Source organism: Papaver somniferum, chromosome 3, assembly GCF_003573695.1.
Source record: "Papaver somniferum cultivar HN1 chromosome 3, ASM357369v1, whole genome shotgun sequence".
NCBI classification, from domain to species: Eukaryota; Viridiplantae; Streptophyta; class Magnoliopsida; order Ranunculales; family Papaveraceae; genus Papaver; species Papaver somniferum.
The window spans coordinates 227578168-227586488 of NC_039360.1; the positions used below are offsets into that span (position 1 = coordinate 227578168).

The following is an 8321-nucleotide window of genomic DNA, read 5'->3' on the forward strand; positions in this document are numbered from 1 at the left end:
TGTTTGTGTTATGCGAGTTTATAGTGCCTCGTGATAAGAAGAAATTCAATCCGAGGAGTTGACGGTGTATTTTTGTTGGCTATCCCGATGGAGAAAAAGGTCCGCTGATTTTTGGTTTATAAAAACAATTTTTTTTTTTTTTTTTTTGTATCCAGTGATGTGGTCTTGTTTGAAGAAAAGTTTCGGTACAAGTAGCATGCATTGGATTGTCCTATCTCTATTATTGTTTCACCTCATACACCATGAGCACTAATTAGGCTGCAAAATGATAATGATTTTACGGTGCTAGGAGCCTTCCTAAACTGAAGATGACAGGATTCGACTAGTAACACATTTATTATCCACGACAGGTGGAGCCCACCTATACTTCTTTCTGATACATCTGGTGCAACCACTAGAACGGTAGCTACGGACATATTCAACCTATTCATGTTAGAGTGAACTCAACTTCAAAAGAAATACTTCATTTGTCTTCAGTAGTGGGCGATATCCATGAGCGAAGCCGCCGCAGCCAGATTATGAACAAACAAATTGAGAAGTGTGACTGATTATTATTTTATTTTTTTTGGATCACGGATCCAAATTTAAATTCATTCGTTTTCTAAATTGGTGATGGAGATAAAATGAGATTGCATCAATTATCTTCTTTCTCTTGTTTAATTAAGTTTCTGCTGGTGCCTGGTGGTGGTACCGGCGGTGGTGGTGGTGGTATAACTAGTTTTTTGTTGTTTTTGCTGGTGGTTGGGTCGGAATGATAAAATTGGTGATAAAGATAGCGTTGGTTATTGTTATTGTCGTGGTGGTTATGGTGGTGGAGATTGGGTGTGTTCTTTTTGGTTGGGAGATGGTGGTGTTGATTTCGTATGGCTGTGAAAGAAGAAGGGTATACAAATATTGGCGGTGGTGGTGATTTCCGCTCAATTCAGACTGGTAAGCATTAGCAACGTACCATGCCTATGTGATGTTCTTTTTAATTTCTGCTTATCAGTTTGAAATTCAACAGAAGACTACAATGATATTGGTGGGCTAGAACTACAGGTAGACTTTTTATTCTGAACTGCTGCACATTTATTATGTGGATAATGATCACAATCCATTGTTTTCACTGAAAACTATGATTGCTGTATATCGTTTTGCAGATGCAATAACTTAAAGAAGCAATTGCTTTGCTAATTACTCACAGACAAGTTTGTGAAAATAGGAATCAAACCCAAAGGAGTTCTACCGGAAAGACATCCTTGAACAGGCAACACGGTGATGGCCCGTGCATGTGTGGCAGAAACAAATGCAACATTTTTGAAGCTAGCAGGTCCTCAATTGGTTCAGGTAACCTTACTTTCTAAACCCATATATTCTTACAAAAGTTCTTTGTATCTGTCCTGCAACATTTTGAATTAAGGGGTACAATTCATATTTTATTACATCCTGTCTTGTGTGAAGGAACTGTCAAATATTAATTTGGATTTACTTTTTATCCAAGCATTTGAGTTTAAAGCATAGTCTGTTTCCCTTTGGTCCTGAATATGATTCAGATGTTCATTGGTGATAGAGCTAAATTTGTCCGTGATGCGTTTAAACTTGTGAAGGAGAAAGACCTTTCATCATCTTCATCGATGAGATTGACACAATTGGATCTAAGCGATTTGATGGGTACATGATGTTTATGTCTCAATGAAATGTGTTCCAGGTGTTTCAATTTTGAGGTGAAATCTCATGGTTAAACTCGATAATTTATATGTTTATACTTCTCAGTAACATGCTTTTCTTCTCATTCCTTTTCGATTTTCGTTCTACTGCAATGACACCAATGGAGATAGGAATTATAACGGACAATGTTGGAACTGCTTAACCAACTTGATGGTTTGAGCATTAATATTCAGATAGAGGTTTAGGAAAACTATGTCACTAGGATTGATGCTCATAGATGGAACTTTGCTGATATAAAGAGCGTATTATTAGCTTTTAGACAAGTTATGTACTATGATTGATGCTTAATGAAACCCATTATTTTATCAAGCAATGGAATCCATCTAATGGATTCTAGAGTATATTTAACTGTCTAAGTCCCTATTTCTAGCTTGATACAGTTGGTTTCTTTACTATATATGAGTTTCACAAATATCAGTTGTATATGATCTTGCATACATGTTAAATGTATATTTACATAGAAGTATCTTTGTCTAAGCTTACAATAAATAAATTTTCCTTGGACTTATGTTCTTCGATGGGAAAAATGAAAATCCATACCTCCACAATGATTTTTCGAAATATTTGTAGATCATTTTTCTTTTACGGGTCAGCATTTGTTGTTGGGTTTCCAGTTCTTGATCCTTGCAAAATATATTGTCTCTCTCAAAATGAATCTTTGGTGTAATGATACCACAACTGAGTCTAGTCAGAAGATGCGTGTTCGATTCATGTCTGGTTCACTAATTTCAGTACATCAGTTTCTGGGATCAACTTTGGTTGTTGATTTCATATCTCGGGATCAACATTGATTGAACATTGATTGTTGACACTGTATTTTCTTTTCTTTTTTATCATTTTCTGATTTTTGTTTTGTGGATCAACTTCGGTTGTCGGCATCATTTTTTTTCTTTTTTCTGGGATTAACTTCGGTTGTTGATATCATTTTCTTTTATCCCTTATTTTATAACTTTTGTTTTGGGATCAACTTCGGTTGTTAACACCATTATTTTTCTTTTTTTTGGTTTTTGTTTTAGGATCAACTTTGGTTGTTGACACCATATTATTTTATTTTTAGTTTTTTGGTTTTTGTCTTGGGATCAACTTCGGTGTTGACGCCATATTTTTGGATCAACTTCGGTTGTTGACACCATATTTTTTATTCTTATTTTCTGATTTTTTTTGAGGATCAACTTTGGTTGTTGACACAACCAGTGGCGGCGGACCAACGGTGGTGGTGGTGGTAGCGACGACGGCGACGGTGTTCTAGTGGTTGTCGTGTTCAGGTGGTGGAGTGGTGGCGACGGTTAGTAGGTGGTGTTCGTTGAGCGGTGGTAGTGAACTGTTGTTATTGGTGGTGGTGGACATGTGATGGTGCTAATGGTGATGGAACGGTGGAGGTCGCAGTCTTGAGTTGGTAAAGAAAGAAGTTTGTTGTATTTTGAAATTAATTTTTTTATATGATAGAGAGTATTGATGTAATTTACTTTTAAATGGATAAGGTTTTAAAATGATAGGATATATTTATTGTTGTATAAGGGTTTCTTTACTGGGTATCGAAATTAAGGGTATTTAATTAATGTACCCAACAAGAATTAGGGTTAGGAAACTCGCTAAAAAAATAATTCCACCAAAAAACGTCGATTGGGACAACCAAACATATCAAGGAAAACATAATTCCATCAAATCTTCTGAATCATGAAGTCCACCTTTAAAATTTTGGTTTCAAACCCAGCAATATAAACATTTTCAGCAGGTTTATTAATGCTTTAGGGAACTTAAACTAATTACACTCTTTTCATAGAAAGATTTCTTACATTAAAAAAGAAAAAGAAAAAGTGATAAACAATTCCAAAAAAGTGATAAACTATTCCGAGAAGTGTGTTCGATAGAAGGCCACAGAAAGGTTATTGACTTCCTTGTGAAAATTTAAATTCCTTCCCTTGAACCAAATCACATGAACCGCGTTGGAGAACTTGAAGTCCTCCTGATCAGTCTTCATTCGAGTTGTTATAGTTATTTAAATACTCGAAGTGGAGTGAGTAGTGGTGGTGGTTGTTCCTCGACTTTGCGATTTGAATCAATATAAAATCGGACTTCGCAAAGACAATTTATTGTTTCTTTTTTCTCCCGCTGGATACAGGAATAAATGCGTGTCCTTAAATATATGTGGATTCACTGATTCAGAAACAAATAAATACTAGTGTTTAACCAGTGCGTTGCACGGGCTTAAATTTATCATGCCAAATTTGTCGGCCAAGAAACTGAGTTGGAATTGGCATCTTTTTTGTTTTTGTTTCTTTTTTAAATATCTCTATTTATTTTTTCTGCGCAACTCAGCACCTCCCCCTATGTTTAAGTTCATCAAGGTAGTTTTGTCATATATTGTCCTAATTTTTTTAAAAAAAAAGTGTCATCACCACTTCACATCATTCTTCGCACCGGTTATCTTTGGCTCAAAAATGGATTCATTTTATGGACCGAATAAGAAATTGGAAAATTAAATAATAGATTTGAGAGAGCTAAAAACCGAAAATTCCAAGTTAATAATGGCTTTATGGGTTATAAAATATGAGAAATTGATAATTGCAACTTTACACCTTGATCGCAATATCACGTGGACTCTTATATCATGGAAATCAACCATTGTAGTCCGTTTGTTGGTTTCTTGATGTTTCTTGTGTTTGACCGGTAAGCCTCCGACTTCTGCAGCATTGGATATCCCTTATAATCAAATTAATGTACTGAATTCTTAGTGGTGAAAATATTAGTATTACACCTATTAATGTACTGAATTCTTAGTGGTGAAGATATTAGTATTACCCAATTAGGGAGTTCATTCTAGACATCATTATCTAAGTTCAGTATAAGTTGCTCCAGTGATCTATATTTCATTAGGCAGATATATAAGAATCCAAGGAATTGAACTGTACTAACTTCATCATTTTGGAAGCATAGAGACAAATAATGTGTTCTCAGTAGTGTGTTCTCGTAGCTTGAATTGGGTTAGTAATTATACATCTTATCAGATATGCTTTTAAAAACAGTCAAGAGTAGATGTACAACCACTGACTCACTTCAGTTAGGAATAGTGTTTATCCCTTCATAGTATGCACTATGCAGGGTCGGATTCCATCTTCTTAAATAAAGTCCTCCATTTATAATTCACAACGGATGCACATGAAAACCAGGAACAGGAACATAAAATCTAAACTACCAAATTACAAAAGTAATATGCAGGATAAGGAACCTGCCGACCCACAAAATTCAAAGTATTGTATTTATCTCAGTGAAATACCTGTTTATGGAGCATAACTCTTCCCAGCAGAGCCAAATAAATCTGCTGGTCATGGCCAATTCATACAGATAAACAAAGATATATTAACATTACTTTGCGCAGATCTTCTGTGTTCTTTTTCGCTTACTCTGGAAAAGTAAGTTGCAGCTAAGTAAAGTGGGTAAGCTACAATGGAAAGAGTTTGAGATATGATGTATAATGTAAATAACTAAAAAATAGACAACTCGTGTTAGTTGTGATTCAGTTTTTCATGAGAACTCTTTTTCATTTAGGTTCAATTTGAACTACCAGCTCAAAAGTAAATACATGAGAGCAAAACAAAGTTAGACCTTGCTGCATTTAAAAGAATATCCATGAATCAAGAGCAGTCAACTTCTAACCCTCAGCTCCGTACCCAAAAAATCACTCATTTATCCAAGTCTGCTGCCTCTATTTGAGCCTTAAATATCCTCATACATACCCAAAAAAACAGTATTGTTACTGTTAAGATCTGCATTTTGTTATGTCATCAACTGTATAGAAGAGAAATAAAAAAATATATCTAAAGAATTTAAATTAAAGAATACAGAAGTTTCATTTTGATTTTTAACCTAAATGACTGGGATTTGGATTTCTTATATGACATATACTTTCATTCTCTTCATCTCAGAGAAAAAGGATCCATCAATAGCTCCGTCGTAAGCAATCTATTGGAGCCATTAGCACAACATCTTTGATCTTTAACGATGCATGATTTTTCCTTACAAAGACACAATTATAGGTTGTAGATTCAGAACATGATGAAACTAATGTCAGATGCTACGCAATTGAGGAAACATATTAGTCATATGCCATGAGAACAATCAAAGCAGGTGTTTTTATTTTTTTCGCATATAAGAGATCTCCAAATGACAAACTCTAATTTCTTGACACATGAATTCAAAGTAAACAACAACAGTAGAAGAAATAATAAAAGGCCAGTAGGCTTCAAATTGTTGTTGAATTACAAAGACTTTCCTTCAATTGGGTTCCAGAGTTATTCCCAACAGAAGCAAATAAGGTTGTTCGTCATGGACAATCTAAATACCGATAGATGCTAGACTTCATGATGCAACAAAATGGGGTTTGATTCAGAGACATGGAAGAGATGTGCAAAGTTGATATCCCAGCTGATCATGAATTTGATTCAGAAGCATCTATGGGAAAATAACATTGAAAATTTGTAGCCATTTCTCACAACCCTTGCAGAGACGTTAGCACGCCCATGACCTTCAGCACGCTGTGAACTCATTAAAAAACTCAAATATTGCCTGAACTTGGGAAAAGCATCTTGCATCCAAGAATACCATACTAACTTGATTCTAAGAATAGATGCAATTTCTAATTTTTTCTTGTAATAAACAACAAAGATTTTGTAACAACACTACGGAGTGTAGGTTGCAACAATGTAGTTACTGCTCGAGTTTGTGCCTAATATGTAATGTTATTAGTATCTTTATCCACGACAATAATCCAAGTCATGATCAAATTAGACAGATAGCAAAAAAAAAATTGAACAATTTTACAATACTCACTAACAATTTTACCAATTGAGAATGTATTCAGTGATGTTAGAAATTTTACAATACTCACTAACAATTTTACCATATCAAATTTTCATCGGAGTGACCCAATTTTACTATTTTCTTAATCTCTAATATCTAAAAATTGCCATTTTTTTTCAACTGAAAAATCTTTTTTATCCCCAAAAATCCAGAATGTATTCAGTGATAACAAATCATATAAGACGGACCAATACTCAAAAATTAAACAACCAACCCGTATAAGAAAAAGCAGATCGAAGAGTAGGAAATAGGTTTAGTTACTTCACTGATTCTCTTTTCCCCGTCAGAAAAAGATGGTGGTGGTAAAAGAAGGCCGAAGAGAAGATAAAAAGTTAGGGTTTTGTATAAAAAGAGGCTTTGTATCTTGAAATTCATTCGGTACTCATTTACCTACCAATTCTATTTTGCTATATAAATCCTTGATTCCTATTGGTAGGGGGCCCAGGAGCTCTAGAATTCAACCTTTTAGCTAACTTTCAACGTAAGGCCAGCAATTTGTACTCAAATTAATATACAACTGAAAAATCTTTTTTATCCCCAAAAATCCAGAATGTATTCAGTGATAACAAATCATATAAGACGGACCCATACCAAAAAATTAAACAATCAACCCGTATAAGAAAAAGCAGATCGAAGAGTAGGAAATAGGTTTAGTTACTTCATGATTCTCTTTTCCCCGTCAGAAAAAGATGGTGGTGGTAAAAGAAGGCCGAAGAGAAGATAAAAAGTTAGGGTTTTGTATAAAAAGAGGCTTTGTATCTTGAAATTCATTCGGTACTCATTTACCTACCAATTTTATTTTGCTATATAAATCCTTGATTCCTATCGGTAGGGGGCCCAGGAGCTCTAGAATTCAACCTTTTAGCTAACTTTCAACGTAAGGCCAGCAATTTGTACTCAAATTATATATACAACTGAAAAATCTTTTTTATCCCCAAAAATCCAGAATGTATTCAGTGATAACAAATCATATAAGACGGACCCATACAAAAAAATTAAACAATCAACCCGTATAAGAAAAAGCAGATCGAAGAGTAGGAAATAGGTTTAGTTACTTCACTGAGTCTCTTTTCCCCGTCAGAAAAAGATGGTGGTGGTAAAAGAAGGCCGAAGAGAAGATAAAAAGTTAGGGTTTTGTGTAAAAATAGGCTTTGTATCTTGAAATTGATTCGGTACTCATTTACCTAACAATTCTATTTTGCTATATAAATCCTTGATTCATATTGGTAGGGGCCCAGGAGCTCTAGAATTTAACCTTTTAGCTAACTTTCAACATAAGGCTAGCAATTTGTACTCAAACTATATATACAACTGAAAAATCTTTTTTATCCCCAAAAATCCAGAATGTATTCAGTGATAACAAATCATATAAGACGGACCCATACTCAAAAATTAAACAATCAACCCGTATAAGAAAAAGCAGGTCAAGAGTAAGAAATAGGTTTAGTTACTTCACTGATTCTCTTTTCCCCGTCAGAAAAAGATGGTGGTGGTAAAAGAAGGCTGAAGAGAAGATAAAAAGTTAGGGTTTTGTATAAAAAGAGGCTTTGTATCTTGAAATTCATTCGGTACTCATTTACCTACCAATTCTATTTTGCTATATAAATCCTTGATTCCTATTGGTAGGGGTCAGGAACTCTAGAATTCAACCTTTTAGCTAACTTTCAACGTAAGGATAGCAATTTGTACTCAGATTATATATACAATATATACAATGCGTAGACATAGCATTATCTTTTAAAGTATTCGTCGAT

The 8321-nt window shown here is 34.5% G+C and overlaps 1 long non-coding RNA gene across 1 annotated transcript; it reads left to right on the forward strand.

Annotated features, from left to right (window-relative positions):
* Positions 1-609: 609 nt before the first annotated feature.
* On the forward strand, positions 610-2165 carry LOC113362203. The gene is made up of 3 exons (XR_003365617.1): positions 610-1038; positions 1140-1326; positions 1533-2165. It is a non-coding gene; the product is annotated as an uncharacterized LOC113362203 (long non-coding RNA).
* The last annotated feature ends 6156 nt before the right edge of the window (positions 2166-8321 follow it).